This window comes from Chroicocephalus ridibundus, chromosome 3 (genome assembly GCF_963924245.1).
Source record: "Chroicocephalus ridibundus chromosome 3, bChrRid1.1, whole genome shotgun sequence".
Taxonomy (NCBI): Eukaryota; Metazoa; Chordata; class Aves; order Charadriiformes; family Laridae; genus Chroicocephalus; species Chroicocephalus ridibundus.
The window spans coordinates 80,409,883-80,437,283 of record NC_086286.1 but is presented as its reverse complement, the minus strand read 5'-3'; the positions used below and the strand labels follow the sequence as shown (position 1 = coordinate 80,437,283).

At 41.4% G+C, this 27,401-nt stretch overlaps 1 protein-coding gene across 2 annotated transcripts in view; it reads left to right on the top strand.

The window, feature by feature from the left end:
• The window catches only part of PRDM1 (PR/SET domain 1), a 100,713-nt gene that overhangs the window by 18,244 nt on the left and 55,068 nt on the right, over positions 1–27,401 (top strand). The window contains exon 1 of one of the 2 annotated variants that reach the window (XM_063329862.1): positions 26,226–26,537. The exons of the other annotated variant lie outside the window; for it this stretch is intronic. The gene's annotated coding sequence lies outside the window, so the exon portion shown is untranslated. Of the gene's footprint in view, positions 1–26,225; positions 26,538–27,401 lie in introns of those variants that run through there. 2 annotated transcript variants of the gene reach the window in all.

Below are 27,401 nucleotides of genomic sequence, written 5' to 3'. Positions count from 1 at the left end.
AAGCCACCTCATTTGCTTCCAAACAGGCGCGCTCCCTTTTTTTCTGTCAAGGAAAAAATATTTTGTCAGTGCGACAGTGGAGTCTCTAGGGAGCTTAAAAATGTAAATAGAATGCCCATGTAAATAGAAATGGTGCCTGCTGTTTTTAGGCTCCAGCTTCCTAGGAATTTTGGATTTGAACAAACCCGGTTTTCTCATGTTTGGACCCCTGTGCGTCTCCATAAATCCATTATTGTTCAGTGAGGATTTGCTCTGAGGGGAGATGGCTCAGTGGGATTCAAGGCGGTCATAGAACAGGCAGTGAGGTGCTTATGCCACTAAAATGAATGTGGAGGGGTAAAAGCAAACCAGTTGCAAAGCAGCATGTGGGGTGAGGCGGGAAGAACCTGGGCTGGAACAAATACAATTCTGGTCTCCCTTCTCTGTTTCCCACAGAGCAGATCAGTACTTGCAGTCAGAAGATAGCCCCTGCCTGAGGTGCAGTGCCGGTGGGCCTACCATCGAGGCGTTTGCAATACCAGTGTATATACTCTGGCCATAGCTGTAGACTTACCCTGTGTTTCAAAACACATCATGTTTTTTCCCAGCCAAAATTACAGATACACCAAACAGCAGTGGCTTCACGACAATCCTAAAGCTGGAGACCCAACACAAAAATCCAGCATTTCACAAACATCATGAAGTTACAGTTTTTGGTTCAGCCATTAAGGGTTTGGAAATAGAGAACATACTCTAAACAAGTTGGAATTTGAGTGAATTTAAGCTGAGTATTTATTAAAGCTCTATTGAGACTGGGCCGTGATGAGGCTGGATTGCAGAGCTACAGGCTGCGATCAACACTCAGCAGGAGGTTATTTAGATTAAATACCAACTGCCTTGGAATGGTGGGAAAAGTTTCAGACAGAAGTTTTATTTACTGTTTTTTGGGATAAAGTTGTGGGCTTGCAGTAATATTTCAGGAATTCTGCCGGACAGATAGTTTTCCTCCTTGACGAAATGTTCTTTTTGCGTTGCAGTGTTCTTGAATTCAGCTACTCCCTTGTATATCCTCTGATGAATATGGTTGATATCCAATTTGCTCCCCTCCCTTATCTCCTTACCATGAGACTATAATCATCCTTTTGCTTTCTTTTAGTCTGCTTTTTTTTTTCTTCCTCCCCAGGAGAAAAACAAGACAAGGGAGAACTTTTGTTTGGGGGGGAAAACAAAACCTTCACAATTTTCTCATTTTTCTCAAGGTTTTTCTCCCTTTTCCTTCTTTCCTTTTCCATTTTTCGTGTTGACCTTCCTTCTCACCTTTCCTTTTCCTGTGTGCTAGCTAAAGGGTGGGCTTGCTCCTCCCTTCTCATCTGCTCTTTTATTTTTGAAAATAAGAATGATGACTGATTGTTTTTCCCCCCTTGTCGTTTATCTGCTTGTCCGCACCTGTTTCTTTCACTCTGGTTTCCTTCAAGTTTTAGCACGTATTCTCTCTTGTTCTGCCTTTTGCTTTTCGTTTCTCCTCTGTGATTACGCCGGATCCCCCTGGTCCCCCCTCTCCTCCTTTCTGAGTTGCCAGCCCTGGGCTTGCTTCCTCCTCCCCAGCTGGGACAGAAGACTTTGCTGTTGCAGTGCTGTGGACACACTCCTGCCTTCCCATTTCTCCCACTACAGCGGCATTCGGTTTGAGCGCTAATGTGATTTGCATCGTTTTGTTTCGGGGTCAGCCCTTTCAATAACAAAGGCACGTAGGAAGCACCGTAATGACTATGTTGCAGTGCTAGGCTTGAACTGCATGAAACAGGGTCCACTGACTTACTTTCAGAATGAGTGCGCAGTGTATAAAAAATCATGAAGAGGAAAAATGATACTCATGCAGTTAATGTCCCTGTAAACAGAATGAGTGATTACGTAAACAAATGTGGCAAGCACCTCCCTAAAATTAAGAAAAACGCATGTTTCCTGTAATACTGCTTCATGTTTATACGGGGTCTCTTGTCTATTTCTGGCTGCATAAAGTGAGCAATACAAAATACTGGAAATTATAGTTAGACTACTAAAGGTCTCCAGCCTTTCTCACTTGGGCAAGTAAGTGAGATTTCCTGTTTCTCATTGTCATCTGGCTACATGACGGATGTATTCTGTACAATTGCTAATTCTATTTAAAAGGTTTTTTTGTTTGTTTGTTTTTTAAGGCATTCTCAAGTGCCACAAAGTTTTCCTGAAATTAGTTTTACTAGTTGGTGCATTTCTTTTGCCTCAGTTACTTTTCTTTGTCTGTATTGGAGCTTGGAGGTTCCAGGTAAGACCATGCCTACCAAAAGTCAGTGGAGGTACACAGTCCTTGTCACACACTGCTGTGAAATAAATCACCCCACAAAGGACCTTGGCCGTAATGGGCTAAAAGCAGCTGCTCTCAAAAAGCCACAGGCGCAGGCGTGCACAGTACGTCAGCAGGGAACTGATGGGAATGTGGAGGTCTCGCAAGCACAAGCTAATCAGAGAGAGTCAAATGCTGGAACAAAACGAACTGGCCCATGGCCAATGCTTAGCACATGGATGGGAGGGAGGTACAAAGACCAAAGTATTTTATCTGTAGAGGCGCAGTCTGAAAGGCTGATGTGTGAAGGGTGGTACTGCTCAGCAGAAGCTGACGAAGCCCAAGTGATCTCAGTTGCCAAGGGAACCCTACATGTCCTTGTGTGAGCCGTGCGGGACAGGCTTGGCAGCTGGCATCCATTCGCCATGTTAGAAAAAGAAATTGACGTCAAATTTGTACAATACAGATACTTTTGCTTAATAATTTCAACAAAATTCAACAATACAAAAATTATAAAATTTGTTAAAACTGAAAATACTGAAAGCCTTTGATCAGCATCTACTCAATCCCAAACTGAAACTGTCATCTTGTTTGATTTTCCAGTGTCACAGTGAAACCAAATGCTCATTAAATCACTGTAACAGTGTTTAACATCCTCATGTCTTTTAAGTAGTCTAAAGAAGTTTTTGTTTCCAGCAAAATAATTTCATCAAAGTCACATTTACCATCTGAACTTTGCTAAGGAGGTTAATCAAATTGTAATTTAATATCTGAACCACAAACACTCTGTCAGTTGTGCAAAGCTCTCTGGTTACACTTTCAGGTCTTATCATAGAATCACAGAATGGTTTGGGTTGGAAGGGACCTTAAAGATCATCTAGTTCAAATCCTCCTGCCTTGGGCAGGGACACTTCCCATTAGACTAGGTTGCTCAAAGCCTCATCCAACCTGGCCTCGGGTTTTACATCCTAATTATCCTTACATACTAATCTCTCGGTCTTACATCCTAATTATTCCCCTTCCATCCTGCCCAGCATAGAAATGCTGTAATACTTTAAAAGCTTATAGCTCTTAACCAGAACCTATAAGTGAACAATCTCAAGACACTTTTAAATAGTGTCTCCTGCAGACCCTTATAGTGCTTAAACACGGACTGTTTCTTACAGCACCTGTCTCATATGAGCTTCTGGGGAGGGTCCCATATGTACGCAGTTTCATCTGTGTATCCTGATGAAGAAGAAACTGGAAATACCCATGCTATTTAGTTCAAAAAAGATGTCAACAGACATTGGAAAATTAAGATTGTTAAAAGGGGAAAAAACATGAGCAAAAAAAGCTTCACAGGTCCTCAGCTTGTGCAGCACTCTAGTATCACAAGTGAGCGGCAGTGCAAGGTAGATGGCAGTGAGCTGCTCATGAGTTGTTTTCTGCAGGGTAGAGAGAGACTGATCCTTGGCCGGTGTGCATTGACTTACACAGCGTCCTCTTTCCAGGGTGCTTCCTTGCAGAAGGTGTGACCAAAATGGCAAGCCATCTCAGATGGTGCTTGATTACGATGATTTAGGAGTGACGCCTGGTGCTGGCCAAGCAGTAGCCACCACAGGGAATGCGTACCATGGCAGCTCTGGTTTGTAAGCAGTTGGGTCCACGTTTGCAGGAGATCCCAGTTAGTGCACTTCTGTTTGAAAATGTTTAAACAAAAAATTTTAAAGTAGTTTGGGACTTTGTGCCAGGGTCTGTGAGCACCCCTCTATGTGCCCCATCAAAATTTCCCATGAGAAAGGCCATTTTAGGAAGTGTGCTCTTCTACTGTTGTAACATCTCTACTTTCCAGAGAATTCAGCATAAAACTATAATTAATATGGTTATTAAAATTCAAGCACACAGCTCAGTTGCTAAAATGATTGCACATCAGCAACAAAAAAATAAATCCTTATACAATAAATGCCATTTTCTCTTTCGCTAATCTAAAGAGAAACATTCTTGTTCTTCATGTAAACCAGGCAAGTGTAGTTACCTTCCTATTTTGGATTTCATCAGTACGTCACACAGTTTATTTTCCAAAATCTAATAAAACGGATGGGAAAAAGTCTTTGGAAGTCATTAAAATGAACACTAATATATATAATTTAAAATGTGGTTTCTCTGCTTCTACAAGCTGTTTGCATGCTATGCTGTACTACTGGTTTAAGATCTCTTAGATGAGCAAAGTGTGATGAATAACAAAGCTGCAGCTTTCCCCAGCATAGGGGTGACAGCCTGAGCAGAGATTTCTACTAATACAAAGAGAATTCCTGAGAATACATAAAGCTGCTATTTATTGTGGTAGCCTCTGAGCCTAAATAACAACTCTGCAAGTTGAACATAGAGGTCCCAAATTGCCACCTCATACCAATTCCCAGGAGGATATTTCACATCTCAGCTGAAAACAAAACTCCAAAGTTTTCTTTTCCATGGGTTTCTGAAAATAACGTATTCAGGTTGTGTCTGTGTCCTCTCTTAAAAATTTGGTCCTAGGTTCTGGCTCTGCACGCATGGCAAAACTGCCAACAGTTTTAAGCTGGCTTTGTATTGGGACCATGAATTTTATTTTCAGCCATGAGATTTCAAGGCAAGATTGTGAATTAATACAAATTCTTAAGCTATCAACGATTTCACAGCACACACAAAAATCACGCAAAGGTAATGTATAGTTGATCACTTGCAGTGTTGTCAGGAGAGTTTTATGTGGGCCTGAATTTGTTTCATGTGCTTACAGTAGCTCTGAACAGCGCAGCCTCCAACATTACGTGTCATAGAAGTAAGAAAATATACATTTCTCTGTCACTCTTAATTGGATACTGAGCTGTGATAGACTTGTGAAAGCTATGTGGAAGAAGCGCTATTTATTTCTATATGAGGTACTGCAGGAAATGTATGAGAAATGCTGTGGGGTTAACACATTTGAGAAATAAGTATGGGTTCAATGTATTGCACATACAAAGCATTATTTTCTTCCTTTTTTCCTCCCCTCTAGATCAATATATTGCGTTTAGATGACAGGGAGAATATAAGTAAGGCTCCAGATCTGCAAACATTCAATAGGACTGCCCATGGCAGCAAACCTAAGTATACTCATTTGTCAGATAAGCAATTTAGAGAGATAGTAGGATTCATAACCGACTGTTTTGTTTGCTTCCTTGCTTATAAATGGTTTATTTTCGGCTGATCTTAGGTTGGCTGTGTGCAGACGGCATCAAGCCATGTTCTGAGGCAAACCTGCTTTGTTACATTTGGAAAAAAATGGTTTGGATTATGGTTTTCCCTCAAATTATTAACAGGCACAAATGGTGTTTTATTTAACTTGCTTTTTATTTACATGATGATCAATGATAGGGCAATGCCTGAATTAGCTTGGAAACCATGCAACTGTTTTTATTTGACCTGGTTTCTATGTTTGGATGAGTTTCTTTTTCCTGCATATAAATATCCATAAAAACGTGTTGAAAATTTCAGGTCTCACCTAGTTATTCACTTTGTTGTGGCTACTGCTATCTTTATGAGTTTGATTCTACAAACACTTATGTACCAATGTTCTACTTGATGGCCTGTTAAAATACATTGTGCAAATAAAACCCCCTCCGCTTCATCTAATTTTAATGTCATATTCTAGGAGAATCACAGAAATAATAGATAGATAGGTCAACTGGTGCAAACTTTTCAGTTGTGTAAGACTGTTCCCCAATTCCTGACTCTTGTCTAATGTTTCTTTCTGATTATTTTTATTACTTACCAGTTGTTGTCTGTTACTTAATAGACAGCCAGATACCAGGCGTTACTTAGGTAGAAGGCTTTCTTTGCCCCTGAAGCTTGAGCAGTTAGTCATGTTATTATTATCCACAGAACATTGTTTTTCCTATGGAAAGACTGGTAGCTACGCTGTTTATAAGCTGGCTACTAAGAAGGCGTAAAACCCCATACAGTTCTGACTGTTCCTCTATACATGGAAAGTACAAAATAATTTAAGAACTGTGTTTCTCTTTTTTACTCAGGCGATGTTCCGAGTAAGATTTCAGCAGAATTGCTTTTGTGATGCAGCAAGAATAAAATAAAAAAAAACTGTCCAAGGACTCCACTGTTTGTCCTCTTTTTCTGTCTTTCTCTTTTTTTATGTTTTGCAAACGGGCCTCGCTGTTACCCAAATTAACCTCTTCTGAGTTTTGCTTCCCACCCCCCGCCCCGTATTTGGATCAGGCTTCTTTCTGTCTGGGTGGGGCGAAAAGTGAACTTTCCTAACATACAGTACAAATTAGGTCTTTTTAAAAACAAAGGCTCCTCTTAAGAATAGCTGTATTTTATTTCTGACAAAAGAAGGGAAAACACAAGTGCGCACACTAAATCAAGAAGTCAAACGTGTGTAATCTGATGCCAAGTGTAAACATGTATGGGCTTTACAAGGCTTGCCGACAGTAGATACTCTGATTTTCTTTCATTTGAAAAAGTGCTTTTGAGTTTTCACAGTAGTGCTTGCAAGAGTCAGTCAAAATCGCAAAGTGAATAAGAGCAGGTCTATACAACAGCTCATGTTGAATCGAGTCGTTTTTGATTTTTTATGGACACAGTATTTTCTACTCAGAGTAGCTAATATAAATTTGGTAGCTCTAGCTCCATATGCAGCGGGGCTTTTTGGCCTGGCTTTTTGGCAAAAAGTTTCTGAAGTGAATACTATAAAAAGCTGCTAAAGAGTCAAAATATTATAGTCCCTCACATACTAACAAAATTGTTTGATTTCAAGGGAGGTTAAGCACCTAACTACCTCAGGATATTGGCCCTAAAGACCACCTGAATTCACCTCTGGCACCGAAGGGCCTGAATACCTTTCTGTGTTCAGCGAAGGAAAAACAGAGCACAGAAGTTAGCGATTTAATAAAGAAAGATGTTGTCTTGTCTTCACTGCTGTTCTATCAGGCGGCTGCTGTAACAAATCATGGTATTGCTCCATCTGTGCAGAAGTACTGATGTAAAACTGTAAATTTTCAGGCTGCTTAACATTTGTACTGAACGGTTCAAGCTGTGTTAATTATATATCTGTAAGCACTCTGGTACTGACTGTTGGTTGGGTAGATCCCAGAGGTCTGCCAAGGAATTTTTCACATAATTTTAATGTTAACAGTATTTTTGTAGCTGGGTATTTATTTTAAATGTATCACAAGGGTTTCTAAGCACTAAAAAAATCATGTTTGCAGTTAGTGAGTGTGACTTCCGTTCTTCCCCCTTACCTCTAATCACATCCCATGACTGTGAGAAAGGGTGTTTCATTTTTGCTTGTTCATGCTTTAGAGCAGTTACCAGATTGCTTTGATACTGTTGTGGGGAGGCAAATGTAATGACTTTAGCCCTTTACGTTTTTTCTGAAGACAGTGAGGCATGTGGTGATGGTCTTTACTTCTAGTGCAGAGGGAGATACTGATCAAAACAAAGTTAAAGAGTTTTTCTGTGCTGAGAGACGACGTGCCCCACAGTGGATGCTCTGAGCCTCTGGTGTCCTGGCTCTCGGGGAAAGTGGAAGATCAGGGAGGTGTTACATCACCTTTCTTCCTCCTCTCCCTCCTATTCCTCACTTGGCACTGGCTGAGGCTGGTTCAGCCTACCATGCCACCTACAGCAGCCATGGGACTGGTCCAGCCTAAGCCACTTGGCACTTCTGAAAAATTGGGCGCCAGAAGCCAACTGGAAGAGCTCTGCAGCTCTGGAGAACTATGGTACCCAAGGAGCTGCACTGGTAGCTCAGGATCGCCATACTAAACCAATGCCCCTAATGCTGGGCATTCCCTACATAGGTCTGTAGGCAGAAAGGACCGCAGGATGCTGGGTTCACCCCCCACCCTTGAGACACCCCCGTGGCAGGCAAACTCCCACCTGCCCCACTCCAGACATGGAAGCAAATGTAGCACTAGCCAAGTCCCCATCCCTAAAAATGTCTAGGGAGGACAGTGCGACCAATTCCTTAGGAAAGACTGACAAGAAGAGATGGGATGGTATGCTGCTGCTTGCTCTGCCTGTGCCACCAGACCCGAGGGACACCTTCCGAAGAAGGATCTAGAAAAGCCTAGATGGACTCATACAGTACTTCTCTTTCCCTTCCCTCCTCCCCCAAGCTTTTTCCATGTAAAAAACCAGAACTGGCTCCTAAAAGTCACTTGGATGAATATAAACTCTTGAAAGTGTCACGTAGCCCTTGGAATAATTCCAAATAAACCCCGGCTTATTTGGAAAAATTGCTCCTTGAAAGAAAAGCACAAACATTGGTCTCGATCCAAAGCCATGAAATCAACAGGGAGACTCTCATTACAGAGGGCTTTGGATCTGGCCCACTGGTGGCTATGATCAGAATGATGGTCTGTTACAGTAAATCATTTTTAGATTCCTTGTTTTACAGATGCCTGCAAAGTTTTGGTGAGAGGAGAGAGAAAAGAACAACCTTCAGTTGCCTTCCAGTGAAATCTTCTCTTTTCCAAACTCTTTGAAACTATAATTTATGGGCTGTCTTATTATTCTACTTTGAATCCAGTACCACCTTTCTTTTTACAACGATTAGAGATGTATGTAACCATTTAGAATGGAGAGTGAATTAGCCATGCCAAGCACTTCTAATGCTCTTTATTTTCTTTTTGTGTTTTCCTTAACTGCTCAGTTTGTTGGATTATCTGAATCCATGGGTCATCCTATGTGACCTAAATACCCATGACACAGAAGAAGAGAGAGAGAACAGCAGGAACTGAAAGAAAAATTCAAAGTTTGTCCTAATTAATGTGTTATATATTGAGTTTTTCAGTGTGTTTTTGCAGAACAGAAGCTTGAAACTGCTTATTTGTTAGTATAATTTGCTTTGCATCCAGTTTTTTATCATCTGCGTTTGGTTTTTTTTTTACTGAGAACAGTGGACGCAGAGTGTGCTAGCTTTGCCAGAAAACCACAAGCTTCGCTAGAAGAGAGTTGCTGATTGCAACGAAGAGCAAAGCATTGGTCTAGAGGCTGGAGAAAGGAGTTTATTATGAGTTAGGGTATCAAGACAGATAAGCAGAAAAGACAAGAAAAAAAATTAAATCAGTGCAGAGAATATGGGGTCTTTAGATTATCACTTGTAATGTAATTAAACTCCAGCTTCCAAGAACTGCAAGTCAGGCTCTGAGGTCATGAAGTTGGCTTAAAAATTACAGGTTATGAAAGTAATATTTTGAGTTCTTTAATTAGCCTTCTGGGTTTGGTGCTATTAGATTTCGGTTTCAGGCTTTTCTTTGTCACCAAGAAGACTAGACACTTAATTTCTTTCTCTCATGAAGGCTGAGATTCCCACAAAATCACACGATTTTTTAATACAAGGCTTTAAAAAAAGCCTGTGTTGAAAGACTCACAATAGAATTCTTAAAAGCTCACAGCAGTGATCTTGCATAAAGTACAAGCTGATGGTAGATAAGCAGGGTCTCCAGACTAACTCTAATAAATACATTCTGTTCCTCACCTCATCAGATAGATATCATCTTACCATCCCTAAATACTGTGCTCATAAACTCTTAAGGAGCACCTGCGACCTTTAACTGTACAGAATAGTCTCTACCGTGCCTGCAGTGGCAGAGTTTCTCCATCTCCCATGCCAGGTTGGCAGCTCCAGGTGTGTCCTGTTCTCTCTTTTGTACTGAGAAAGGAGAAAACAGGGGGCAAGAGGGTGCAAAGTGGGCTATGTCTGTCTCTCTAATTAGCAGCTCTAATTAGTTGTCCTTTCCCAGAAGCCATGGAGATGGTGGAGGGGCACCAGTAATAATAGGTTTTCCTATTGGCAAGTCTGGAAATTTAATAGAGACTGAAATTTTTCAGGTCATCCAGAAGAATGGGTAGTAATGCATCTGAGAAATCGATGCATTGGCAGAGAAGCAGGACAGGACGCGCTAGTGGGTTTCATTGACGGGCCTGCTAGGATTGAAAGTATGTCTGTATGGTGTTTAAGTGTTTCAGAGAGATGAATCAAATTCCACTCTTCTGTTAGACTCACAGTGAAGCCAGTAATGTTCTGGAAACAGGATCAGCTTTACAAATAAGTGCTACAGGCTTATATCTTGGTCCAAACTTTAGGACTCATGATAGCAGGATCTCACAAGTGGGCCCTGGCTGCTCTTTCTGGAGGAGGTAAGAAGGCAGAAGAGAAAAGGTGATCCATATTTCTGCCCTTAATTTTGAAAAGCGATGACCGTTTCAAGTAGAAAAGAGTTATAGCTGGGGTCGAGGCATCTGGGATAGGATGAGGTTGTCTTACTGAGTCCCAAGTGAAGGAGGCTTGTCAATCCTGAGGAAGAGACAGAGTGGTGATCTGAATGGCTGGGCCATGCCCCACCTTGTCCAGCAGTTTTTGTGGCTGGAACAGGGCAATAGCACAGCACTGTGCAAAGGGGACATACTAATTCCTGATTTTGCTCATCAGTACATCTTAGCAGATCCTTTTTTTGAGTGCATGAGACTGAGTGAATAAGGAGAAGCTGTGGGACTGAGATGGGGACTACTGATGTGTGGGAGGTAAAAGGCTTTTTAGTCCCCTTTAGCCAAGAAAATCCATACTTGGCCCCACTTGTGCAAGTTACTGTCTCTGGTTTGAAGAAATGGTTGAACCGATGTGCATTGGTTTAGTTTGGTTTGGGTTGGTTTGGTTTGGTTGTTGATGTTTTGGGGGGGTTGGGTGTTTACACTTTAGAGAAGGTCTTAATGCTGAATGCCCAGAATCTACATGCTGTCATACACAATGATGTGTATGATGTGGTTTCTTTAATATTCTGCGTTCCTGCAAATACAGGATTATTTGTTTTCTGACTTTTGAATGGAACAGTAATATGTATATATATGTGTGTGTGTAGATGTGTTCACTTACGGTAAATGTGGAAACAGGGGAGACCAGGGAAGGATAAATGAAGAGTCAAAGTGAATTTCAGAGGAGGTAAGTGCTGAAAATGGGTAAACAGAAGACTCTACTTCTGTGGGAAAACATGGAGGAACAAAACCACAAACAGGAGAGGAAACAGCCAAATCTAAACAATGAGCTGCAGCAGCGAGCTGCAGCAAATGTGATTTTAAAGAACAGCGTGTTCACAACAGGCATGCGTCACTGCTGAAGATGGAGTATGTGAGCACTGCTTTCCTGCTTCCCCATCCCCAGTACCTCCATGGAAAGCTCAGCCTCTCCTGTCCACCTTATTTGTTCAGTAGTGGACTTCATACGACTGATTCAGTTCTCATTAAACTGATTTACTGGGCTCGCTGGCTCTGCTCAGCTTCAGTTTATTCCTACTTTGTTTAAAATTCGGGAAGTGCTGGGGGAGGGGACAGGACACTAATGGCCGTTCTTGTGCAAGTGGAGTGGTAGCTGATTTATTGCAAAGGTTATAAAGGAAAAGTATTAAGTGTGTTCCATTCTGCTTGGCAAAGCCATCCTGCACAATGTCCAACAAAACCCTGAGAGCGCTGGTTTGTACCAAAAAAAAAAAGAAAGGGAGGAGGGGTATGCGTGTGTGCGGAGGGGGGACGCTCCACCAAAGATGTGCTCTTCTTCTTTTGAGCATTAATTAAGACTGTAAATCACAGGCAACATGAAACAACTGTATTCGACGGAACGTGGACAGTTCTGGAGTTCTGCTGTGCTTGCGCGATCAGTTCGAATACCTACACTGAAATGCTAATGGGAGAGCAAACTTCAAAGAGAAATTTTGGCATGAAGAAGTGGTCTGCAGGACCATTACATGGATAAAGTTGTAAAATAGACTCCTCCGTGCAAACTGGGAAGGGCGGTGGAATGAAAGTTTGAAAGGTTTATAGGAACTCAGGCTTCTTTTCCTATCGTGCACAAAGTCAGTCCCACATTAGTTTGGTCTTGTCTTGAAATAGGCTTGTGTGTTTGTGTTTTGAATAATAGAGGGGAGAGGAGGGTGACAGCCAAAAAATTGTACTTGGATAATGAAAAGCTCAGTTAATAGTCTTTAAAATTAATTTTCTTTTTCTGATAAATAGTTGAGGGAGCTCTTTTGTCACATCATAAGTAATGGTGGGTCACATTCCCAGGCTTATAGAATTTAAAGCCTTAATTTGTTATGATCAGGTAGTTTTATCTTCAGCAGAACATCAGTTATAGAAATTCACCCAGTAATTCCTGCATGGATCTCATGTCCTAAACGAATGTGCTAAAGCTTGTTTTTACGAAGCCATCTAATCTTGATTTAAAGGCATTAACTAATTCAGAGCACCCCCCACACACACCCATGTCAGCTTGTTCACTTTGTTATTATTTACATAATATAAAACTTAATCTTTAAAATTTATTTCTCTGTGACTTCATCTAGTTTCAGTTTCTTGCTAATGTGTCAGTACTGGGCTGCAGTGGAGCTGCACTAGGGTAGTTAAGAAGATCATTTTCACCCATTGTAGAATATGGCCCATTTGTTCCTTGTTTTACTTTGGTGTAAAGCTACTGGATGCAAGTAACATCTTGATGAAAAATGGTCTGTCCTTAATAGTTAATTCACGAGCAACTTATTTCCCAGCACAACATATTTACGTAATTATAAGTAGACTTCTGTCCAACTGCTTGTCCGGGATTCCTCAAAGTGTTTTTGGTTTGCCAAGTGTGGTTTGAGATGTAATTAATAACGTGGGGGATTCCAGAATGGCTGATGAGGTTCATTTTCTGTCTTGTAGAATATGATATTGTAATAGAGATGCTCTCTTTAGATATGCGAGATGTAAAAAAAAAAAATAATACAATTGTAAAGAATAACTTTGGAAAAAAAAATCTGGAGTTACTTATATTTAGTATATAGAAATCAGGAGTCCTGTTTGCAGCAATAGTCCCCAATGCTTACCATAAAGCTGCTTCTTCCACTGACCTTATTAATTTTATGCCATCAAAGGATAACCATCTGATGTTGTGATACTACTCTGAAGACTATTCATTAATATAGATATATTATTTCTATATTTAAATATAGTATAAATGTTTATGCAATAAGTGCAGAAAAGGAATTTGTTCTATTACAGGAATGCACAAGCTAGAGGGTTTATGGAATGAGAATTTGAGTGCCTTAAACCAAAGGTAGGGTTCAGAGTAATTGGACTTGTAGCTTACAGAAAGAGCCAATTTATCTTATGTTGTCAAAGACAGTACTTGATGTAAAGCACAGTGTGTCCACTGCTTTGCTGCTGTACTAGTACGTCAAACCAGTACTTCTCCTTTCCTTAATGACAGAAAAAGCACACCAGCTGACCTTCTGTTACATTTAAGGCAGCATCTTTTTTCTTGATTGGGAACCAGGATTGTGCTGGCTTAGCATGCAGCGCCTTGTGGAGGTACTCACATGGTCTTGAAACAAGAGTAAATGCGTGCTGTTTGCCAAAAAGGGCTGAACCATAGCACAATCTTGTGTTTGAAAAGGCTTACACTTGCATGTAAGGCTTATGCTTGCATGTCCAGATGTAAATAGTTTAAAGAGTGCACAGTCTTGAATTGTACTTACGCTGGAAAAAAAAAAATAATAGTCTTGTCAAGAAGGCTGAGATAACAGTAGACACCTCTGTTACTTACCTGCTGTTCTCTCTCTACCAAAAAAGGAGGCATGGCATAAATGAACACTATTAATAATTCTTATTTAAAAAAGAGATCTCAGTGTTATTACAGTAATTTATACAAAAGGCGCATTTGTGGCTTGCCTAACTCGGTGCATCGCCACTGATTTCCGTGGACCTAAACCAGTGTTTCTTAGACCTAAACCAGTGTTTCTTAGACCCAGGCAGAGTGGCTGCATTCAGCTGCTGAGGACATCATGTGCAGCCCCTATGCAAAAGCATACTTTCGTTATTCAGTCGTCTTTCTGGCAATGCTGTGGCTAGTTTAGATTGGCTGTGGGTAAATATGTGGTCACAGGAAAAACATGCATAAAAAAACCTTCTGACCTGAAATGATTGGCAGATGCAAAGGATCTGTCCCAGGCTCTTTAAAACAAGCATACTATAACCTTAGTTCCCTGCTTGCCCTGGTGTATATATTCCTGCCAATTCTTGGATCATCCAGGAAGAATACCTATCCATAGCCCAGGGGTTTATGTCAATTCACAGATACTTTATATGTAGGGGAAGCAGGCAAACATTTCTGAATGAGAGGTGATAAAGGGAAGCAAGAACCAAGGAAAGTGCTGGGTTTTCTTGTTGACTTCAGATCAAGACCCAGTGCCTTCCTGGGAAATCCACTCCATGCAAATGAAGTGCATGGAAGTACTTGCCAAATGAAAAATACTGGCTAGTGCTATGTAAATGAATGGACTTTCTGCCCACGCTGGCTGAATCTGTGATAGCAGAACAGCTGGGCAAACGCCCTTCAACAGCACCGAAGCGTGGTTGCTGTTCCACAGGGATCTTGTATCCATCTACGCACACAGGTAAGCGTGTTTTAAGTGTCATCTTGTGGCAAGCATATTGACTTGGAAGAGAGAACATCCATCCTGAATTTCATCACACTTTGTCTCCAGCGTGATCCTGGGCAGGGAGCCGGAGTGGTGTATTTTTCACCCAGCTTCACAGGCCTGAATTTGAGTCAGTTCTCTCAGAGTTGCCCTTTATTGTCCATGGAGAAAAACAGCCAACATTTGCAACACATTTATCAATTTGTTTCAGACATCTGCAACAGAGAAGTTTACATTTAGTGAGATGAAACCAACACTTTAGCACCAGACTTTAAAATGCGTTAAGATGTCCAGTGTTGCAGATGGATACACATTGGGCATACCAAAAGATGGTGGACATCACTCTAGGCTGTTCTCTGTTCCCCGAGGAGACAAAATACCTTTAACAATCAATCTCTGAGCCTCTGGGTTAATGATGCCAGCCTACTGGGCATAGGAGCCCTAGGTGCTGGAAATCTCTGCTGCGAGCTGGTGGGGATGGTTGCTAGCAGTTTTGGTGGTGATGGTTGCTAGCGGTTTTGGCCTGACTCAACCAACATTCTTTTGGACAATTCCTGGGGACGATTTGGGTGTTAAAGACAGGCCTGACTCAACCAACACTCTTTTGGACAATTCCTGGGCACAGTTTGGGTGTTAAAGACAGACCAGGGGTTGTTGCAGGTAGGTGGCTTGGATGCAGCCCTGTCATAGGGGCTAAAAGATGCTGGTAGGGGAGACATAGGCCCATCTGGGTGAGTAGTCTGCAGTGATGTATGATGATTGCAGCCATGGCTGTAGCCTGTGTCCCCCTGTTCCTTGTTTATTAAACCATGGTGTTCGCTACCTTGGAGTTGTTCACGAATGTAAGTTAAAGCTTGTGGAAGAGCACCCAGCCATGGTAGGTACAGCCGGAGCAGCTCCTTGATCCATTTTGCCCACAGCTGTAGAGTTGCTTGTGGCTTTATCATTGGGGAAGGCTGGGGTGGGGGAAGGTAAATGTGTCTGCAGGTAGAAAGAGGGGGGTGGCAGCCACTGCTTTAAACCAGCATTGCTGCCAGAAACCTGTTCTTCAAATGACCCCCTGTTGACTTCACCTGCCAATCAGCGATCGTTTGCATAGTTCAGTATATTGGCTTCGGGGAGCCCCAGAACAAAGGCTTTCCTTAAAAAACTCAGACCTTACTCAGATAAAACTCCCACTCATGCCCCAGGGACTTTTGCGTGACGAAGGATTACGGGATGGTGTCTCAGCTTTCCAGTGTGTACTGCTTGTAGCCGTTTTTTACTTTTGGGGATGAATAAGACTGTGCCCATTAGAGCAAAAATTGGTTTCCGTTTGCTCCTGCTGAGTTTGCTGGCAACTTTTTTTACGATCCTCTTTGTAGGGATGGTAAACGAGGTGGGGGTTTTGAGGAACCTACAGGTGAAGGGGAAGGACATCCATCAGAAGGAGGTGAATGTGGGGAAGGAGAGGGCTTTGAAGATCTTAGCAGGCATTTGAGTTTCCTAAATTGCCCATGCTCCCACGCACATGGGCCCCAAGGTTTCAGAGGCGAGATGAGATGCTCAGCCCTGGCAGGACTGTGGTTTAGCCCCAGCTCAGCCCGGGAGTCTGTTCAGTGCCTGGGGATCCCGAGATGCTTTTTTCCCCCCTCCTTTCCTGGTGTGGCAGGTATGCTGCATCATGCCTTTAGTTTCTGTGATTCTGCAATTACTCATTGTTATTTTGTGTGAGCAAAGCGGGCAGACGTTACAAGACCTTCCTCGTCAGCACGTCCTGTAGTTTCTGTTTCCTTGGATGAAGCAGTAGAGCAGTCACTTCAGGGCCAGAGAACTGGGCCCCATTTCGTCAGCTGGAAGGTGACTAGTTAAAATCTAACTAGCAGTCTCACACCCAGTGCCTGACAGGAACAGTCTTTGAAGACTATTAAGAAAATAAAAATTCCCTGCTCTGTCACATAATGGAAATGAGTATACTTCAACAGCCATCCGCTCTAATCTGTTAGCCAGCCCTTAGCAGCTTACCAAGCCTGTATTTAACCTATTTCCCTAATGGCAATTAAGAAATGTTTTCATTTCCCAGGGAGAGGATTGCCAATGAAATCCCCCCCTTCTCCCCCCCTCCCTCAATCCCCATCCTGCGGCTTCGCTCTCTCCCTCCTCTTCCCCACTCCCCAGCTTCTTCTTCCTTAGCCCAAGGCATCCAAAGCATTCCCCCTGTGTTTGGGTAGCATGCAGTGAGGAAGAAATGATTAAGCAGCTGAATGTTTGAAATCCAGCTAAATGCACCGATTATTATCTGCTTAGGGCTTTCTTATCTCGAACTGTGTGGTGCTTAATGGCAGGCCCATTGTTTTCAGCTCAAAGGTATTAATGAAGGAATCAGGGCAGCAGGCTGATGTCATAGGTGGCTGAAAGGTGACTTGCTGCACTGATTTCCCTTACTCCACCCCTTCGAGAGTCCCTTCCAACTAGTTCAGGAGAAGGGTTGGTATTTTTAGAGGGGGGGGGGGCAGCCAGGTTGCATTTGTGCGTCTGGTAAAGGGATTGCAGAGGCTCCTAAATATCCTGCTTAAAAGATGTACTCTCTTAGCTTCTGCTCTACTTTCTCACTTCATAAAGGCTCTGAACTGCTGGCACAGGTCTCAGTGTGAAAGCGGCCGGCCAGGCCCTGGTTCACACCAGCCACTGGCCAGCAGACTACCCTTCATGTCCTGACCTATATAGCCAAGGTGAGGTTTCCACTTGGTGTTTTTTGATGCGAAGAAAGAAGAGTTGTGAGTAAGTAGCTGCCACCAAGGGTCACTTCTTGAGGTGGACGCAGCCCCCAAGATGATGGACAACTTAAGGAAGTGCTTATGTAGTCAAGTATCAGTTGTAGTTTTTGTCACTCTTCCGAGTTAAATTACTTTTTTAAAAAAAAAAAAATAGTTATTAGATGCAAAGCGGTGTATGTAGTGTGAAGAGACTCATCTCTGGGGTGGGATACTGTGAGCGTATTCATTTTTCTATTACTCAGCACAAGCAGGGGAAGAAAGAGGTGAAGATTCAGACGCGATTAGATTTCATTGTCATTGCTTGTATTTTAATCATACATTGTTATTTCTGTAATTCTTTTTGTGACAGATTTAATCTGACATTCCCTTCTTTCTTATCATAGACTTGAAAAACACGCTGCTTCCTTTGACTTAAAGCTTAAGAATTAATAGTATTGCTCTACACTGTAGAACTTGGCATCACACTGCGTGCAGAAATGGTAAACACAAATAAAATTTCATCAAGCTAAGAATTTGAAGAAAGATGTGTTGCCAGAAACTGACTTGTGGAGCTTTTGTGATTTATGGAACAATAAAAGAAAAACAGCTTTTAGACAGTGATGTCATAAGGTAGCAGGTAAAGACTTCTTGTGTGCATACATATCCAGGCAGGTCTCAGATAAGAATAAAAAATACTGCTTTTTGTGTAATGCATAACTTAATCAGAGTCTTTGTGACTACAGTTAAAATTAATGTCTTTGCTGGCATGTGATTACTAAGTTAGGGTTTCTGTTTTACCTAAAAGATTGAGTGAAGAATTTACTCCTTTTTCTTATTCTTGGTTGTTTTTGTTTATTTTTCTCCATTTCAGTTTAGTTTTGGTCTGTTGGACACGTAGTAGCTTTCACTGTTCAGTGATACCCATACATGCATCAAAGCCAGCTGCTGTCTTGATGAATAAGATTTGCTTAACAGCAAATCATCAAACATGGAAATGTTGCCTTCAAATTTGTTTTTTTCCTGAGGGAAAAAACACAATACCTATATACCACTAGATTTCTCTTTTTTTTTTTTTTCTCCTTTCAATTTATTTGCTCAAGGTTGAGGGTTTTTTGTCATTGGAAATTAAATCAGCTAGCATTCTGAAAGAAAAACTGGAGAACATTTAAAAAATTTTAGCCAAGGTGCTCCAAAAGCGTTGAGTGAACTGACCGGCACTTCCAGTCCCGTCCTCTCCCGTCCCCCCTCCCCGTTTCTGTAGGTTCAGCAGTAAAAACCTATTGAAATGTGAGATCACCAAACTGAAGCAATCAGTCTGAAATGATTAAGGAAGACGACTATTCTTTTCTTCAGATGACCAAAAGTCATCTTGTTCAGAGTTCTTATCTTCGAGCTGCTATTTCACAACTGTTTCTGTCTTTCTGAGTTTGTATTTCCTGTTAAACTCTAAGAGTGCTTTACCTCATATGTAAGTTTGTATGTAGAAACCATCACCAGTAGTTATAAGAAGTGGGGTCCGTCTTCCCCTAAAATTATGTTGAGATTTTTTAAAGGAAAAAGTGTTTGTTTATTTCTTCAGTAATTTAGCAGATTACGTGTCAAGCCCAGGGTGAAATTTTGTTTGCTGAACTTATCTTAAACCTCAGGAGGGGAGGAAGGTTCCGTTTAAAGGTCAAAGTGTTTCAGGATTTCAATTCAGTATATTTTTTACCTTTAAAGTTTTCCCTTACCCCACCCAGACCTCGGACCCTGGAAGCTTTTCAGGTGTCTTACGCGTGTTAACCTTGTATTGAAATTTTTGAAATGTCTCTACATTAAATAGTAGTAAATAGTTAAATATCCGCGTAGGTATTATCATCCACTGTGCACAAACATCACTCTGTGAAGAAATTTGGTGTTTGAGGTTAAGGGAGAATGCTGGAGCTGACAAAATTCAGATGCTAATGATAATTAATTTATGTAGTGGCAAAGATAGGTGCGCTGCCAGGTGCTTTACAGGCAGATAAGATCTGGTTTCTGCTTCAGTGACTTTACAATCTGAGGCCCTGCCTTTGCCACTAGTTATGCACATGAGTTATGCCACCGAGTGCAGGGACACTACTCATGCATGTGAAGTTACTCACCTGTAGTGAGCATATCTGTGTACAGTTTCAACTACCTTAGCTTTTCAATTGATTTCACGGTGAGTCAGTAATTGTTTGGTGTGATAATTGAAGTTATTTAATAAGCTCTGCAAGCCAGAAGTTAAAAGAAAACACAGGAGTCCCCTTTCCTTAAGGGAACTGAGAACTGAGATTTTTCTGGGAAGTTTTTTAGGATGCAAACAATCCATGTTAAATCTGGCACTTTCATGTCACACTGGTTTAAATTATGTCTATTTGCTTACAAATCAACCAGGAGAAAAAAAAATCACCCGATAATTGGAAGGGAAAAGTGCTATTCTCCTTCCTCATTTGTCGTGATGCTGATCTTGGGGCCACATTAAGAGTGTTTCCAGCGAAATTACTTTCAAGTCTGGGAAAATTTAATCAGCAGAGGCCTTGGTAGCTGTAAATTTGTGGCAGCAGTCCCTAATTCATCTTGTAATTCTATGACAGGCTCTGAATTGCCCGTATTTGGCCAGGGATCACCTCAGTGGACAGTTAATGAAAGAGTAGAGGGAACTTGAAGGTCAGTCGCACTGAATTCTTTTTTCTTCCTGGATGTGTCTATTTTATTGCAACCTTTCTTTGTATAATTTATAAAACAAAGTCCTTTTTTATGTTTCCTGCAAAGGCAAATCTATCTCTCTTTGTTTATCTGCCTTCTTTCTTTGAAGCATTTACAAAATAGCCCAAAGAGTCTCAAAATGTATGTTTCTGTTGAAATTACTGCCAGAATTACATTCTAGCCAATTTATATTTCTTGTCTGAGCGTGGTTGTGAGAATAAAACTGCAACAGATGCTGCAACCAGGTATTTTTTTGAGAGTGGAATTTGTACGTTGACATGTAAATCTAATCTCAGTACAATGAGAAGACTTTAGTTACTGGCTCAAACTCAGAATAAATTAATTTGAACTTCAGAAAACTGTAAGACTCCAATCAACATAGCACCAAAAATAAATCTAGGTCTGCTGGATTCAGACCAGACAGCAGATAAGCTGGAATAGCTTTTGTTTATTGAAATACTATAGTAAATGGGTGCTGATGTAGCAAAACACGGGATTTTCTTGTGGCATGTATAGCGTAACAGATATGTTGAAAATAAAATGGAAAAAATAAAGAGAAGGGAACAGAATAAAAATTATAATGGCCTTTTCTTTTTCTTCTTTCTGCTTTCTTATTTAATAAAGTGAATTCCTGTTAGCACTATTTTCTCTTTTTCAGGATCTTTTCTTTCTTTGGAGGATATCAGCCTTACCTCTTGTTTTGTTTCATTCACCCGCTCCCTCAGAGTATCTTGTGTCTTAATCTTCTCTCTCTAGGTTATTGCTCCACCCTTTTTGCCTCCTTTTTCTATCCATTTCCTATTGCTTTTTTCTCCTCCTTCATTTTGACTTTCATTCCAAATGCAGTACCTTCCCACCTCAGAGTTCCCTTCCTCTGTTCAGCCTGTGTCAGAAAAAAATTCGTAGGGCTTGCCATCATTTTACACTTCAAGATCAAGTGTTTTGAATGACCACTCTGGCTTCAGAGGCAAAGCGGGTGTTGGTAGATGAAGTAGTGGTTTTTCAGCACCTGAACTCTTAGCATCCTTTCCGTCACAACAAGATCACTGCTGCTACTTCTCAGGTTGAATTCAAAATTGGGAAGCTCTTGGGAAGCTTCATTTACTATTAAATTAAACCTACAAAGTGGGGAGAAAGAGGAGGTATGAAAGGTGGGTAAAGTCCACTTTCTGCCTGGTATTAATAAAAGATTTAGAGGTGAGTTTATTTTTCAAAGTACATTGAATTTAAACTAGCCATAAGAATTACCTGCATTTTTATGGTTATCATCTAGTCAGGGATGCCCTTACTGTAAATACAGTACAAGCTCTTTTATTTGTAAATTTAGGATTTCGTGTCACTTTTTAATGGGCTTCTGACGCACATGTCCATTTGACCAGCTGTGATACAGCAGTGGTCATTGCTAGCTGCAGGACCTGCTACTTTGCGTGCACTAGCTGAGCCTGTCTCAGGTGGTGGAACATCTCTTGTGGACGGTGTGAATGTGACCACTCTTTGTCATTTACCAGCACCAGGAGATTTCCAGCTTTAGCACTTGTGCAGATCACAAGTGTGCTATGGGAAACAAGATGTTGCCTTCTAACTCGGTCGTGCTGTTGCGTCTGTGCAGGCCAGAGCGGGTTTTGCCCACATCGAACCCTTTCAAAATGATGCCAACATAATCTCAGTCAAGTCCTGTGGAACAAAAAATGGTCTTTGTTCTTGCACAAAACAATGTGGGGAGCAAGGTGGCCTCTCACTTTGTAAGCAACACCGCATTTCTACACGTGCTGAGCTTCCAATATTTGTACAAGAAGCCACTGTGAGAAGGTTGATTGGAAGTGATCATGCTTGTTCTACATCTTGATTTTGTGTATTTCTATTTAAATCAGAATAAGTGGTCATATTTGAAATGCTGGAGTTGACAGTAACTGCAGAGTAATGAAATTGCTTGGAGGAGGACATGAAAATCTTCTGTTTGTTTGTGGAAGGCTATTGTTAATTTAATAGAATTGGGTGTCAACCTTCAAAAACCATCATACGCTATGTGTTTGTAAAGTACTTTCATTAATGGTGTAAAAAAATCCAATAACAACCCAAGAAACTTCTCATTGTGAGATGAGGAAAATATTAGTGCCTTTCCTGACAGGATTTCTTTTCACGAGGGATTCCTCTGTGGAACACTAATCAAGTCCATTCAGAAAGGCCTTAATTAATTTAATTAAAATCTGTCAGATCAAACTGATTAGCCTGACATCCAGCCTGGCGGGAGGGAAGAGGCCGGTACACGCGTTGTAGCTGTGGTGAGGTGGGCTTGCCGTCTGCAATCAGAGACGTATGGCCACTGCCGTGATCAAAGCTGTCTTTCATTGTCCTCGGAATAAACGTTATGGCTCCCCCAGGCCGAGTGATCCAGTTTCTTTTTGTTAGAAAATATTTTATACCTTCGCAGCCCCGGCAGCTCAGGAGAGGACGGCAGGTACCTGGCTCTGCGCGTGATTGAAGGGGAGCACCGGGTGACCTTTCTTACCCTTCCGACAATGGGAATAACAGATTAAATGTTTTTCATCCCTTTGCCATCCTCTGTCATAGCCGTTGGCCATGACCGCTGCCCATTGGCAGGAGAGACACAAAAGCCACGTTGACAGGGGTGGCTGTGGGTGCGGGATGGTGAGGATGGATGTCACCGCAGCAGAGCCTTCCAAAGAACGGCATGTCCATGCGGGGCATCTTCCTTTCGAGAACAGAACTGAGGTGGGAGCTGAGAAACTACACCCTCTGCTATCTGCCTGTGCCTGTCCCCAAAATATGGGGAACTACCTCAGCCACGTAGGCTTCTTAATCCTACAGCTGCTAATAATGATGTGCGGTTTCTATGGCAAACATAAGGGCAGCCAGCGCAATCTGTGTCTCTAGCCCTTTCCACTTCCCCTACCCCACACATGTCCTTATGGAGTATCTCTCATCTTCAAAGCTTTTTTTACAAACACTTTTATCCATCGTTAAGAGTGGGGTGGATCCATCAAAAGGGTAATAGCTAGTAAATGCTCAGGTTTTTAGGTCCCAATCCTGCAGGCGCTTAGGCATATGTTTTAGCTTTATGTACCGTAATTCAGGCTTCAGTGGAACCATTCACAGTGCATGAAGTTAAGCATATGTGTAAGTTAGGAACTGCAAAGATTAAACAGCATTCCTGTTTGCTAGAAATCAAAAGGTAGATGAAAACAGTGACCCCAGCTATAGAGGAACCGCAGTTCCTGAAGGAAGAGCAGCAGCTGACATGAAAGACTTGCCAACGGAAGACCTGCCAGTGGCACGTAAGCATTTGGTCTTTATTTGTGAGAAGGACCCTTCTCCTGGCAAAATGCTAACAGTTTCTCCAAGGGTGGAAGGCACTTGGGGCATCCAGTTCCAGTTGCACGGGCACACACATGGTGAAAGCATCCTTCTACAGTTTAGCAGTATGTATCCAATTTCAGTACTTGGGCTCGACCAAACTTTTTGCCAGTGAAATGACAGAGATGCGTTGTCGGAAGAAATAGAACGTAAGTTTCATCTGCAGATATTTTTCCTGACTTGTAGCTTCCCGATATTTTCTGTCCCTGTCAGTTGAATTGATACTGATATCCTTGAAACAGGCAAGGTAGCTTTAGTTGGAACGCTGAACCTGCAGTAAAAAGTCTGTGTTTGGTCAGTTTAGGATCTCACCACTGAAGAAGCATGCTTTGTGGAATGATTCAGGGTCATAAGGGTAGGGCAGGCAAATGCATAAGAAAATAAGCCACTAGCAAATACGTTTGTCTTTTTTTGAGATAATGTAATATTTTGCCTTCTCTGCTATCTAAGCCTAAGCTTAGATGCGTAGACACATTTTCCCCTGCCTGCCAAGGGCTTCTTTCATCCTGATCTTGTAGTGTTTCCATGCTGTCCCGAGGATCCACTCATGATGAGATTTTTTTTGCAAGTGAATGTATTACACAGTGTCTGCATGATCTCTGTTGAGGATGACTCAACTCTAACAGTTTCTTCCTAGTGGAACCAGAGTCTATTTCTTTTTTCTTTTTGCTTTTACCATGGGGTCCCTTCTCTGGCATCTTCCCAGTTTCTCCATTATTTTTGTCTTGAGATAATACAAAACTGAATTCTGTTCCACTGTACTCATTAAATGGGATTCTGCTCTAAATTTTATTTTATACTTAATCTTAAGGTACGTAGCCTGAAAAACACTTGAGATTCCTGTTGTGTAAATGAGAGTGAGTGGTTGGCTCAACTCATTGCAATAATGCGTATTTGTAGACATAAATCGGCAAAAAGAAGGAATTTCTAGAGAGGTGTTTCCTAATAGGATTTTATAAAGTTTGTCTCTTCCCATAAAACAACTGTACTAACTCTATGTACTATTTGAATCAAAGTGATTTTTATTTTTTCTTCATCATTTCCTTTCAGCAGCCTAATATTTGTGAGGAAATAACACTGGACATTATTGATCTATTTTTTTCTTTTCTTCCTGGCTCCTAGGTCACAGTTTAGGCCCTAGTTCAGCAAAGTACTTAAGAAGAGGCTTATCTTTAAGCACATGTTCAAGTCTCAGCGGAGTAAATGAGAATTAAGCAAATACTTAAGTACTTTACTGAATAGGGATAGAATTAAGCACGTAGTTGAATGTTTTGCTGAATCAGGGCCTTAAAATTAAAAATTAATCTTATTTGTGCTACAAAGATTGGAAAGCTAGGCACTAGATTTGGATCTTGAATTAATATAAACCAGGAAGAGGGTAGCACCAAATGTCACAAGAAGAAATAGGTGTAAAAATGGGGTAAAGCTGGGGTTGTTAAAATCATGGGTAGGACATAGGAGAGATGCGTGTTCAGTTCCTACCTCTGTTTTAGACTAAATTGCTGGAGACTGACAATCCCTTTTGCTTTAGTCCTGGCAGTGGTGAGCCCTGGCATGCACAGAAAGCCCTATAACGTTCATAGCTGCCGTGCTAAGTCTAAAGTTGCACGAGAAGGGGCTTAGTCTTTCTAAGCCTCAATACATACTCTATCTGTCCTGTGAAGGGAAGGTAATGCCACTTCCCTTCTTTCACATCGTGTCTCCCTTCACTATCTGATTGCAAACTCTTTGAGGTGGTGAGGTTTCCTTCTACACGTTTATGTGATGCCTGGCACAGCGCTCTTGCTTGTGGCTTCAAGATGGTTTTGTAATAAAAGCCCATAATAATAAATCTTGTGCTTTGGGCTTGACAAAATAATTTAAGTGAAGTGACTGAGTATCATTACAGCTAAAGTTTTTGTCAAGATTTAGGTTAATACAAAATAACGGCAGCACTAAGTAGCTGCGTATGAGCTGCATGAGTAACTTGTGAGACTCTACAAAAAAAGATTTGAAGAAACATGGTAACTTTCCACTGTTTTTTAGGAAGACAGCTGCTGTTTTCAGCCTCTAGAGTTGAGCTGCTTATAGGTGAATGTATGGGAATGAAACCTCTTACGCATGGACTTGTTGTAGGGGATGTTTGTTAATAACAATCTGCAAACCTCTAGTATGTGTTTTTAGTGCCCGTGAATTCCTTCTGAGCAGTTTTGGGTACCAGTAATACAGGTTTGAGTTGTGTAAGCGAAGTACTTGACAACCATGGAGCTTGTGCCCAGGGTTGGCTCAGTGTGCCTCAAGATGTTCTGTGTTGGGGCGGCTGGTGGTACCCTTTGGTGATGCTTAGGGAAGACTGACTGACCCAAGTGCTCTTCTTAAACTTAAATTCATTTAAGGATACGTTAACAAGTATGCCTAGTGAGTGTAATACGATCTGTAATGGGTGCTAGCTAATGGTTAACGGGCTCTATTGAACCTGTGCTCCTTAAACAAACGCTATCAGTGTGGGATGAGTTGTCTTATTTCTGCAGACAGGCGTAGTGCAGCTTGGAGACTAATGCTTTCTTCTTAAGAGTAGAAGCCAGCAGGAGGGCTTTCACTGCCTGCTCAAACAGGGAAGGCAAGGCAGGCATCACGTTACTAGAGCTGCTATTTTCAAATAAAGGGAGGGATGAGGGTAGTGGGGTCTCCGAGTATGTCCCGAAGTTCGTAGGGTGGCTGACCTCGACTCAGCTGTTACTTTGCTTTTTTAACTGACTGTTGTCAGAACAGGTGCTTGATTCAGTATAAAGCTTCCCAGGATAGTTGGCGTAACTTTGCTTTCACGCTTCGAGAAAGGGGAGAGAGACGGGCAAGATCATGCTTTACGTGGGAGGTTACCGTGTGGAGATACTCTGTACGGTCAATGGAGGGACAAGATAGTGCTGAAACTCTGAGCTTTCTGTACAAGGCAAAAACGTAATAGATCAGGTGAGTCAAAACTCTGTGGATCTTGCTTCTATGCTGGGGGCTTTGAAAACTTTGTGGAAATTGCTTGTCGTAAGGCATATGGGATAACAATCTTATTTTCTGAACTTTTACCAAGGCAAAAATTGATGTTTTATATATGGGAGAGAACTCTTCACCCAAGCACAGTTCTTGCAGTGATAGCATTGCGTGGTAAGCTTGATTAATCACCTTGGCTTATAAATGGGTTGAGTTAGTATCTTTAATCTGAACAGTTCTTGACCTGTTAGAAAAACACTGCTTCTGGACAAGATGCAATTTTATCTTTTTTTTTTTTTTTTCCTAATGGCAAACGCAAATCTCTTCTATGCATTTGAAATAAGAGAAGTAGGCTTTTGTTGAGCACAAGCAAATTATTCATTCCTACAGGTAGAAACCCGGAACTCAGCATGGAAGGCTTCAAAAGCACATCTAGAGCAAACCCAATGTATTTTGTTTTTTCAGAGTTACGGACAGAGTGAGTTGGTATTTCAGTTTTTTGACCATGGGCTAGTAGGAGATATATAAAGTACTTCAGAAATTGTCTCTTTGTGATCATTTTTTCAGGTTAAGTTTTCCTCCCTTGATGAATTAAGTGACCTACCTCTACAAACAAATGAGACTGTTAGCTTTGAATAAAGTAATGGATTTATAACGCTATAGTATCTACTGCTCACAGTAGAAGCTTTTGTTCAGGACAGGAGCTTAGAATTTGATGCGTTTAAAGTATTTTTATTGACCAGATAAAAAATTCATTGTTATAACATCGTTGGCCATTCAACTCCCTCTTCATTTAGGTTGTCCTTGCACTGGTGTTAAGTACATTTAATTCAATGAAATTCCCTGTGA